This window comes from Alligator mississippiensis, chromosome 2, assembly GCF_030867095.1.
Source record: "Alligator mississippiensis isolate rAllMis1 chromosome 2, rAllMis1, whole genome shotgun sequence".
Lineage (NCBI taxonomy): Eukaryota > Metazoa > Chordata > Crocodylia > Alligatoridae > Alligator > Alligator mississippiensis.
The window spans coordinates 21890739-21903034 of NC_081825.1; positions in this window are offsets into that span (position 1 = coordinate 21890739).

Here is a 12296-nt window from a genome sequence, read left to right on the forward strand (position 1 = left end):
GAGGAGCTCCCTGGGCTCCAGTCTTCCCAGCACCCAGCCAGGCTGGGACCCCACTTACTTTTCCCTGCTCCTGGCTGGGCCACACAGTCAGTTGCTCAACCTTGATACAAGTACTAAATAAATGCTCAGTAACCACTGTGCAGTAGCATCTCATGTAGACGCACCTTGTACGTAGGTTTGTGTGTCCCAAATATAAAGGAGGGGCAAAAAATGGCCAGACACTTCCATCCTAGATGCACCAAGGGAAATAGATGACCTTAAGTGCCTAACTTCACTTTAGCTATGCAATTTCTCTAACCTAGACCTCCCTAAAACCACTAGTTTTCAACATTTGCGTTCCCCAGTACCTGAAGTTCAGAGAGAGCAAGTGAGAGACCGAGCAAGAGAGGATTTAACATAAACCCCAGAACTCCATTTCCTACTTGGCTAGCTGAGGGAGCTGGCATGCTGCCTTGTGTGCCTCCCATTCTCAGAGGTCTGTGTCTTTCCCTGATGCATTATACTGGGAACCTAATTTTGGATTTCACTGTGGAGGCCAGGCATTTAAAAAAGTAAGAACTTCAATCTTTTAGTTGTTTGGGGTCTTAATAATTCTGAAATATTTTCTACTCAGGAAGGATGAGGAGACAGACTTTGGACTTCCCGTATAGGGGTGCTGTGAAATTGTTATGGCTTAAATGTACTACTTATTAAATTTGCTAATATAATGCCTGATCTTTATATTAGCACAGTAGCATTAATAAGAGTCTTTCCATTGACTGCAGCTGTCTTTTGGCTCAAAACTGTAACTGCCAGGCAGCTAAACCTACAAAGTGGATTCAGGATCAGCTTTGCTGTGCTTAGCTTTTGGCTACCTAATCATCAAGTAGAAGTTACAGTGTCAAGGTAGTGTGTAGGTTCCCTTCACACTACACAGGAAGAATTAAACTAGGTATATCTGCACCGCATAATGAGTGTCCCTACAGCATGAATTGGGTTTACCTACCTTGTATGTGTAACAGTGCCAGTGAAGACATAGAAGCATGGCCCTTAAGACAGTGTTTGTAGTCAAAGGACATTTCTTTAAGGACCCTGGGTTCATATTGTTGTTACTAGTAGTGGATGTTAGAACTTGTCCTACCGCACCTTCACTTCTGTTGTCTCCTATGCTAGCTAGAGCTAATGCATGCTATCACACCTTCATTTTGCTGTCTAGACAAATATTAAAGAACTGCCATGCTGAGGAGATATGAACTAAGTTTTAGACTCAGGTGCCTAAAATGATAGTGGTGGCCAAGTCCCTTTAGTGGAATTAACGTATGGTGCCTACACGTAAATGTGGCTGCCCATCTCCATCCTAGAGCACTTTATGTCCAAGCACCTTAGGGTGTTTAAAGAGCAGTTGATAGTTTAGAAGAGCAACTGAGAACCCCAGACAGGCTGTGGCCTATGGACTTGTCAGCCCAGAGCTTGCCAGGTCCCCGAAACTTAAGAGCACTTAGAAATAGCAAAGTGACCTTACCACTAGGAAGGGATCTGTAGTCCTGCTACCTCCATGCTTAGTATACTTACCCAAGAGGCACAGCTTCTAGGCTTCGCACCAAGAGAAGGTTTAAAACTATCTAACATCCCAACACAGAGCTCCACAGGTTGGGCATTATCCAGTCCCCTCTCCAGTGCTCTTTTTGAAGGTGAGCCACTGAGTCTTGCATTTAATAATCGTTGGATACGATGGATGGAGTGCAGTGCAGAAGATTTTGCCCTCTTAGGTACATGGGTCCAAACTAGAACCCAGGGCCCACCCCCTTTCCAAAACAGTCGCCACACTGAGTCACACGCATGCACGCTCGTCTGTGCTTTCTCCATATACTGGTGGCCTAAATTTGGTCTGCCTACAGAGAAGTGTGTGTGTGTGTGTGTGTGTGTGTGTGTGTGTGTGCGCGCGTGCGCGCGCGCGCAATTAAAATTATCCAGTCATGGCTGCGCTTACAGAATACTAGAGGTGCCTGGGGCACCTCCTGCCCCCAGGAGTCCTGCCTGGGGCAAAAACTGCTTTGGGTCCTCAGCTTTCCCCAAGCAGCACATTAACAGGGGTGACAACAAAGTTTAGGAGTGTGTGACTGGCAGAAACTTAGGGATGAGGCTTTAAACTGGCAATACTGCTTACAGGGTAGGCATATCTGCCAGTTTAGGCACCCAAATCCCTTTAAAATGCTGATTCAAGTCTTATTTACAGAAATAATACATTTGCCTTTTCTTTAGGCTCACAGTAGATTTGATCTGAGTTTCTCAGCTACAGGTGGGACATGGTTTATTTTGAGGCACATCCTGTTTATTTTCTATTTAAAGGTTTGTGTTACCACCTTTTCAATAAATAAAATCTGTTTCAAGTGAAATCAGTGATAAACTTAATCTTGGCTGCTGTTTCAGGGCAGAATGTTGCTGATACTGCGTAGGAAGAACAAAGACTTCAAGATCACAGTCTACTCCCCTACACGTCTCCTCCCCAATGTTTCTAATGCTTTCTCCTTTTGGTTTGAAAACCAGGGTTGGAGAGTTACGATTTCCCATCTGAATTGGAGTTGTTCAAGAAAAGGTTGGGTAGGCATCTAGGAGTTGGCTTAGGTGTCTCCACAGGACCCTCCAACTCTTTGAGTCTATAAGAACTTAAGAACTGCCATTTACTGGGTCAGACCACAGGTCCATCTTGACTGGTATCCTGTCTCTCAGTCCCCTTGGTGCACTCATTTTGAACCTTTGACCTATGAAAGGTTTTTGCCACTGTGTCCTGGAAAGTCTCTGTCCTCCCTCCTCTTTCCCTGCAGCACCTCTGGCCGTGCAGAGGGAGGGCACAGCAACGGCAGCATTGTGTGGTGCTGAAGCAGCGATGGGAGGTGTTCTGCTTTTCTTTTATTGCCATTGACATGTGTCCAGTGGTGAAAAAGAAAAAAAGCAGGGGAGGTGGTAAAAAGGAGGTAACTTCTCCTACAAGAGCAGCCATTGCTGCTGCACAGTGCACTGCCAATTATGCCTGTTTCAGAGTCCACCTTACAAAACCCTGGTGAACTAGCTCAGCATTTAGAACTACATTTCCCAGAATGCCTCTCACTGAAGCCTCACTCACTCCTGCTGCCCTCCTTGCTGGTGCTGGAAAAATGAAGGGTGTAATGGGGGATGCTGGGGGAACAAGAGGACAAGATCCTTATCTGGGATCCCCACCGCAAGGTTCATGCCCTGCTTGCCCTCCCATCATTATGCTATTGAATGGATGAAGACATCTGTGGCTCACTGAAGGAAATGAGAAGATTCAAACACAGGGAAAAATGTGAGCTTCCTTTGAGCTGCATGGTTTTCTAATTCACCTGCTATTAGAGTAGTGCAGGACTTCTCCTGGGGGGGTGGCCAGAAGTTGTAATGGAGAGGTGGAGAGGCAACTATGTGGGCTGGACCATGGCCTGTGCTTGGAGTTAAACACTGTTGAAGTGCCTCTGCCTTGCAAAATGTTGCCAACCCCTGCTCTAAAGACAGGGATGTTCAACTAGCAGCTCATGGGTTGTATGGGGCTAATTAAGGGTTAATGTGCAAGCCCTAGGTTGCTACTCACCAACCAGCCTCCTTTTCACTGCACCTGCTTTTGCAGCCAGATTCTCTAGTCTCCCAACTCCTCCTCTGACTGCTCTCAATCAGGCACAGCCTGCAGCACTGGGGCAGCCCATGGCACAGCGTACCAGGAAAGTCCACTGCTGTGGAGCCGAAACGGGGGGCACAGTCCATGCATGCAGTGCAGCAGTTGGGGGAAGTGCAAGTGCTGCCTGTGCATGAGATGCAGCAGTCGAGGCTCACACTGCTGCGACCCCCTGGGCATGTGACCATGTAGCATGCCATCCCCAGATGCTTTGACATTGGACAACCCTGCTCTACGGGATTCATCTTTAGACAACATACTCCCTTTGCTGTATCCCTTTGCATCTTTGTAACCAGAGCCAACATAATGATGATCGCCTCCTACTGGTCAAGGAAGGCAGCCTGCAGCAATATATTTTCCAAGAGATGGATGGAAAACAGCGGTAAAGCGGGTCTCTCATGAGCAGCTCACCTTCAGTGTCTAACAGTAATGTAAACCACTGAGGTTTCAGAAGACTAAATGAGATTGGCGTCAGAGTGACAGCGTGAACACTGGCAAATCTTTGATGCTCCTTCCCTCCCCCCCCCACACCCTCAGCAAAAAAAAATAAAAACTGTTAGATATATGTATGTATAATACACACACACACACACACACGAGATGCAGGGATGGTTTTCAGTCCAAGTTCCATCTGTGCTACAGCACAATTCCTTAGGACCCTCGGTACAAACCCCAGCTATTTTCTAGGTTGCTGTTAATGGCTTGGCACCATATACCAGCACAGAAGTGGCTGGACTGCTGCAGAGGATCATGTGTAGGGGTGTAAAAGCTTTGTGGTTCTTTGAGGTAAACATAGTACAGAAACACACCACTGGGGGGCAGCCACACGAGTGCACACGTGCCTTGTGTGGCACGTGCGAGAACAAAGGGCACGTGCGGGAACAAAAACCTGTTCCCTGTGCTGCAAACTTGCAGCTCAGCGAAAAATTAGGCCCTGGGGTCTAAAAAAAGCGAAGTATAAAAAAAATGCAGGGCAGGGCATGGTCCCCGACAGTGCCCTGAGGCAACCGGAGGTTGGGTCCTCCAAAGACCCGTTCTGGCTACCGGAGCATCTCTACAGTTGCCCCCATCCTGGTGGCCGTGCTGCCGGCCAGGCCACACGTTTCAGCACCAGAGCTCTGGTTCCGGTGAGTAAGGGGTCAGGAGGGCTGGAGGGGGAGGGGACTGTGGGGGGTACCTCTACCAGCCCCGCCTACTCCCCCAGCCCCCCCCCCCCCCCGAGCCCTGCTGGGGATGGACCCTCCCCCCACCAGTCCCCACCCCCCCAAGCCCCCCTTCCCCTGCCAGCCCCCGCCCCCCCGAGGCCCCACCCCCTGTCATGGTCAGCCCCTCCCCCTGCCAGCCCCCCCTGAGCCCCCGGACCCCTGCCCTGTCTGGCCCCAGCCCCCACAAATCCCCCTATCCCTGCCCCCCCATGCTTAAAAACCCCCGGCACTTACCGTCAGTTGAAGCTGCCGTCTGTCTGCCCCGCCCTCACAGTGCAGGGCAGGCTGACAGCCCCAGTGGCCCCAGCCTGAGTCCTCCTGCCCCTGCGCTGTCCTGTGCTGCCTGGTGGTCTCTCAGGGGGCCCCGGAGCACCCCCACCCCCACCCCTACTTCTAAGGTAAGCAGAGGCTTTTTTCCCCCATTTTTTTTCTGTTCTTTTTCTGGGTTTTGTTTTTTTTTTTAAGTGATGGTGCCTGGGGCTGTGGGGGTAGCCTTGGGGTGCAAATTGGGGGGTGGGGCCGGGTGGGGCAGCCATTTTGGGGCTGCAGCAGCTGGTGGGGGATGGGGCCAGGTGGGGCAGCAATCGGGGGGCTAGGGTGGGGCAGGTGGGCCTTGCAGGGGGGTGGGACCCCCTGCAGGGCCATTTGGCACCCATTGTGGGGGCTGTACCCCTTGTGTGGGGGATGAACTCCCTGTCAGGGGGCTGTACCCCTTGTGATAGTGCTGAACCCCCTGTTGGGGGGCTGACCCCCTTTTTGGGGGCTGAACCCCCTTTTGGGGGGGCCAAACCCTTTGTGTAGGGGAACAAACCCCATTGGGGGGATGAACACCCTGTTGGGGGGGCATAGCTCTTGTGTGGGGGGCTGAACCCTGTGTTGGGGGGGCCATAGTCCTTGTGTGGGGGCCATTGCCCTGTGGGAGGGTAGCAAAATATATATTCATGAGTTCATGAAACCTGTATTTAGAGTTCACTTTATTATTGCAATAAGAGACTTGGTTTAACACTGTAGATATATCAATAAAACATTGTCCAACTGATCACTGTTTCTGGCTCACTCTCTTGCTTTATAGTGGTGCTTTGTTTTACTTGTGGAGGAACATGCATTTGGGGGTATGTTACAGAGTGACTGTGGGATTTTTTTTTTTTAATCAAGGATTTTTCAGTTTTCCAATAGGGAGCACCAGAATTCCTGCTAGGGAGGCCAGTGGCAGGACCCTGCCTGCTCAGAGCTGGCACCTTGGACCCAGCTGGCTGTGGCTGACCTCCTGGCCAAATGGGGCCAGGAGGACATGCTTTGACAGTTCAAAGCAGGACACCACATCCAGAACATCTTCCGGGTGATAGCTGCCCAGATGGCCAGGCATGGGGCACAAATGGCAGTAGTGCCGCACAAAGGCCAACCCTGCAACCGCAGTCCACTGGCAGCTGGCCCAGAGGGGTAGATACCTCTACTGGCTGTGCAGTCCCCATCCGGGTCTGGCAGGTGCACAGCAGGTCACAGCCAAGCAGCAGCACCCACTGCCAGACTGCTGCAGTGGGTAGAGGGTGCAGGGGACTCTCAGGGCTGCTTCACCAGTCCAGCTGGCACAAGGGGTAGTGTCCCCAGGTACCAATTGACCAGGCCTCAGAAACTGCTGAGAGCTAATAGCCCTGAACTACTTACCAGGGTGGCTTTTTATACTGCTAGGGCCAGGACAGGGCAGCTTTTTACGCTGCTGGGGACAGCACAGGTGCTGGTTCCAGGCTCTAGCTCCCCCTGGCTGAAGATCCAGGAGCCAGGCAGGATTATTTTGCCCCTACTGGCACAATTTGCTCCACAACAAAGTGCGCGTCTGAGCATGTGCGCTGAAGCAAAAAGCCCGGCTCAAATGTGCACCGCTTCTATTTGAGCTGCTGCAAGCGCATGTGCGTGCATGTGTAGACGTAACCCCAGAGTGTTACGTGGAATATGTGCCACCTCCTTCAGGCTTCCCCTCTTCTTTTGGTAGGGCGAATAGTTCGATCCTTATGTTGTGCACCCATTTAGCAATCTATGCTTGTACACTGACTCTGTAAACTAGTGCGTCTGCTTAGTTTTTCCCCTCTCCCTAACCCCCCCAGCAAGAAGCATTTGATCCAGTGCGTAGAATAAATCAACAAAGGAGTGGAACCAAAAAAATGCAGTGAAGGAGAGAATCTATAACATTCCTGTGTTAGAAGTCAAGACGTGCTTGTGTTTGATTGGTATTGTTAAGTCCAAGTTGGCTCAGAAAGCAGAGTATTAGACTCTGACATTGCCTCTAGCCAATTTGCAGTCTCTTAATAAGAACATATAGTTGCTGTTGCTAAAAAACATTCTAGCAACAGAAAACTACCAAGTGCCTTATCCAATGGAAAAGAAGTCATGTTAGCAATAGACTTAGCATAGAGGATGCAAGGCAAAAGAGCAGCAATGGCAATTGCATGATAGTTCCCTTGCATATCTGACATAAGTAGGCTCTTTATGGACTGTTTAAAATAGATACTGTGGCTCTGGGATGACACACCACAGCCAGCTGTCAAAGATACAAAAAACTTATCAACCAGAGTCCCAGTAGTGGGACTTGATTTCAAATGGATTACAGTTTCAGCAGGTGTCAGGTACCTATGATCTTGGTAGGAAGCTACGCCAGTTAAACAGAGAATACTACAAGCCTGTCTGATGATGTTCAAACTCTAAGGCCAGGTCGATTCAAGCAAAGACAATACCTGGTGAAGTGTATGGGGGAGCAAGAGGGTCACAAGGTGCCATCCTGCCATGACGTCTGCAAAAATCTTAACAGGGTATCAGGATATCAATCCCTTCAGTTTAGCAAAGGCTGCAAGTCATTAACAGCAAAGTCTAGATAAGCTGCTCCTTTGGTGTCAGGATTGCTGATTGGGGGGGCGGAAGGGGAGGGAGCTAGCAGGAACCTCAAGACACCATCTAGGTCTAGCTAAAAGGATGGATCACCCCTGTCCCAGACAAATATTTGCCTATATTTGGCCCAATTGCACCAGTCACTGCGTGAAATTTGCTGCCAGTGTGTCAGCAGATAAGAATAAAGCTGTCAGCCACAGACTGAAAATATACCTCTGTATTTGCTACTTGAGGGATATGAGGCTGACAGTTGCTAAAACAGAGACTAGTAATGTTCTTTAACCATCAGGTGGCAGCCCAAACCTTATTCCAGCAAAAACCAAATTATCCAGTCATAACCTGGAGAAAATACTGGACAACTAGCTGTTTCATCTGTACCAGGAATGTAGTTGAGACTAACTGGCATTCAGCATGGAAAAAACCTGCATTCACAGGCATCAAATTTAGGCTTGATTAGCCTAATTTTGCCACTTTTAATGCACATTAAGGGCGTGCATGTGTAGATGTGCGCCCATAATGTGCATTAAATTAGGCTAATGCGCATTAACGCATCACTTTTAGCCATGCCCGTACACTAATCAAAGTAGATATATCTACACCTACCCTATTTACTCAAATATAAGACAAAGTTTTTCCTCTCCCTATCAGCATGGGGAAAAAAGCCCCTCATCTTACATTTACATACAAAGAAAGCTTATTAAACATATTTTCTATCATTACACTGCTACCAAAAGCGGCATGTGCTTCAAAGTGGAAATCAACTCTAAAGTTGATTAAATGCAAGGACCGTTATCATTACTTTAAAACACGAGGAGCCTAATGGGCTTCTCTACCATGAGAATATGCTTGTGCAGCCTATCCGAATAAGACACATGGTAGTGTCCATTGTGCTCAGTGCCCCTCGATTTTTTTGGTAAGTCAAGGTCAGCTACTACGCTGACTATATTTTGGCTTCTTCACTTCTACAGCTGAGCTGTGTCTTGTTCACATTTCCAATGATTCTTGCTTCTTCACCAGCCTTAAATGTATGGGAAATGTCTCCAAACATGGCCCCAAATAGTTCACCCAGGATCCCTCTGCCGCCCACTCTTTTCAGCCTGTTGCATATTAGTGTGGCCCCACCCTCCATGCTGCAGGATCCCAGGACTTGTGACAAAAACACTTGGTACGAGTCATGAGTGGGGGGCTAATTAGTACATGGACTCTTTGTTGGGGGTGTCTGGAATACGCACACATATACTGAGCAGTGCTGAGCTGTGGGGTCACCATGGCTTGACCCTGGTAGGGCCCAGCCCAATGCACCATATGGTAAATCATGAGCCTTTGGCTTTGGACTAAAATTGTGCTTAGTTTATATTGCATATAAGTTGGTTCGAAAGTACTGCTTAAAAGTATGTTTATGGAGTACTGTGCTAAAACTTGCAGCAGTTTCAAAAAGGTAAATTGTTTCAATTTTGGATGAACTGTCCATATACAAATTACTACAGGTATGTTTATTTCAAGGTGTTTTCAAATTTGCCCCTCATTTCCATGTGTTCACAAAAGGGGATGCAGAAAAGAAGTTAGGGAGTGGGGGGATAGAGCAAGAGGCTACCTGATGCCCCAGATTTCTTTTCCCTGTTGTAGCAGTGGACAGGGGACAATAATTAGATTCTGTACCTGAAAAATTATAATAAATTAATACATTTTCCATATATACAATCTAATTATTAAGGGGGTTGTCTTATATCGAAGTACATATGGTCTATTTATATCCCCATGCTCCCATCTTTTATCTTATTTCATCTCACTTCATGAGAGATGCAGACAACTTCCATCTGAGATGCAAATCTGAAGGCAAAACCAGATTTCACTTTTGTTTCCATGAGCTGCATAGTCCATTAATTTGGATATTAATGTGTGATGGGGAGGGAAGGCAAGAAAAAGGGTAGTATTTGGTCGTGTGTGTTTGTGCTTGTTTTTAATTTTAAAAAGATAGAAATTTGTTTGTCCAAAGTAATGCAGTCAGGTGATCTCGGGGTAGTCAATCATCGGAAAAACTTTCAAGGAAAGTTTTTCAAGTCCTGGTCCTTTCTTATTTTAACCCCACAAGCCAGTCCCTGAGAGAAAAAATAAAACCAAAACAAGTATGAATAGTGAGATATTCAAGTTCATTCATATTCTTTGAAAGCTTTTCCATGAGCCATAGGTTGCTGACCCCTGCCTTAGAGTCATTTCAGAAAGACATATCATAAAAGCCTAGTGTGTTATATTGCAAACAGGCTCAAGTTTATCAAATACAATTCCAAGTAACCTTTTGCTGACTGTATGCAAGATGGTTTCTGGTAGAAAAATGTGCCGAGTTACTTCAGATGCCATCTTATTGATTATTATTGATTACTAAATAGCATGGCTTATTGTTGCTCAGGTCACTAGAAATTTTTTTTTACTGGCTGCAGTGGGAGTAGAATCAGGTCTTAATTATTACGTCCAGCATCATTCAGCCATGCTTCAAATGAATAAATAGTGTATGGGATGAATCTCACTACTGTGGACTGAAGCCAGTGGATTTCACCCATGGTTTAGTGCTCTCTCACTTGATAAGAAGCCACTGAGGTTTCACAGTGTATGGACATTCACAGCTAGGAGCAGTCCTGCTAAACTGGATCCCCATGAAACCACAACTGCAGTAACATTCCTTGCAATGAATCCTGGCTAAGATTGCAATGCTACTGAAATGCTCTTGAACCTGCCATTTGCTTTCCCTGTTTGTCTGTTCATGATTCAGGATATAAAGAAAGACTCAGACCTTTTCTCAGGCTTTTCTGGAAGAAAGCCTATGTTTCCATTGCTCAGGGGTAGATCTAGGATTCCCCAAAGGGGGTGCAGGAGCAGCAACCTACACTGCAGGGGTGGCTGCATCCCATGCTCCCAGCCTCTTCTGCACCATCAGTATGGGCAGACCAGCCTGTGGGAGCCTCTGGGAAATGTTTAAAGTCCTAAAAAGCAGGTGAAAATACCCACTCCCTTCCACTTCCTGATCGGAAGCAACTCTCTCCCCTCCTCTTTCCTTCCACCCTGACCCCTGCCTGCCCCTGCTGCATTCTCCATGGTTGGGGAATAGGGATAGTGCCAGATTTAGGCTTAAACTACTTAACTACATCTTAGGGCCTCACAATATGAGGGGCCTCTAAATAAGAAAAAAAACCTGACTCAATATCAAGTTTTATAATAATCAGATGGTAAATAAAGGAGATATGGGAAAACAACTCTCTAAATATGGACATTTTTGTTCTAATATAACAAAAATGTACATACACTGGATTAGTTTTATCATATGGGGCCTCTTAAGCTGGACACAGTTTAGGGCCTCAGCCTAAACTATAATCTGGCACTTGGCAGGGGAAGTTCCAGAGCCAGCTGGGCTGGGCAGGGGGACTGGGCTCAGCTGGGGAGTGGACAGCGGCAACAGGGAGACTAGAGAGGTCCTGGAGAGTTCCCTCCATCCTGCCCCATCACAGTGCAGGGAAGGGGAACTCCTGTCCATCCCTGCTGACCATGTCCCCATCCCTAGCTAAGCCCAGCCCCTGTGCAGCAGGCAGGAATGCCTCTGGTGCTTCTTTTCTCTTGGGACAGTGTGAGAAGGCAGGGGAGAAGAGAGAGGGGGAGGAGAGGCAGGGATGGTGGGAAAGGGGGCATTGCTCTGAGCAGGAAGGGGAAGGGAGAGAGTATTTTTGCCTGCTTTAGGAACTTTAAGAAGTCCCAAGAGGCTCCTGCAGTGCAGTCCAATCCAAAAGGAGGGTGGAGCTGTGCTATTATGCCCCCTCTGGATCTGCCCCTGCCGTTGCTCAATAAATAGTACTGCTTCAGAATAGAGTAAAATATTATGTTAAATTAAAAATCTAATAAGTTAAGGCTTCAGAGGTAAACATTCAAAATTAAGGTCAGCCTCTGCCACCTTAATTTACCTACATGAGGCATATTATGATACAGACTTGCATTACATGATCTCTAATGATTTCTTCCAGTCTCTCCTCAGAGCCCCTCAGATGGTACTGAATGACTACTTACTCAGTATTTCCATCATCATCCCAAGCATCTCTCTGTGCCTACCTCGTTGCACACAATTCAAATCCTGCACTGAAAACAGAGTTAACAATTGCCCAAGAAATCAAGTCCAAGCCCTGAAGTGTTCAAGTGCTGAACTTCTCAACAAAATGGCAGCAAGTGTTTACAGTTCTTGAAGCAGTTTTAGCTGGAAAAACAATCAAGCTGTGTCAGCACTAGGATAGAAAATGCCACCAGAAATGGTTTCAGTTTAGCAAGTTCAAAATCAGGGTCTCAATAGGGTCCCTTATAGGAGTCACTGGGTAATACACATTTAGATACCTTGCTACTGAAAATCTCTTGAACTTTCAAAATTAAAAACACATTCTTGTATGCAAAAGCAACCAGTGCCATAAACATTATGAACAGCATGCTCAACACCAATGCCAGCATCTAGCACAGAGAAGAACGATGCAGCAGGAGAGCTGGAATTATTTTTAGGCAAAAGGAGAGGAGGGAAA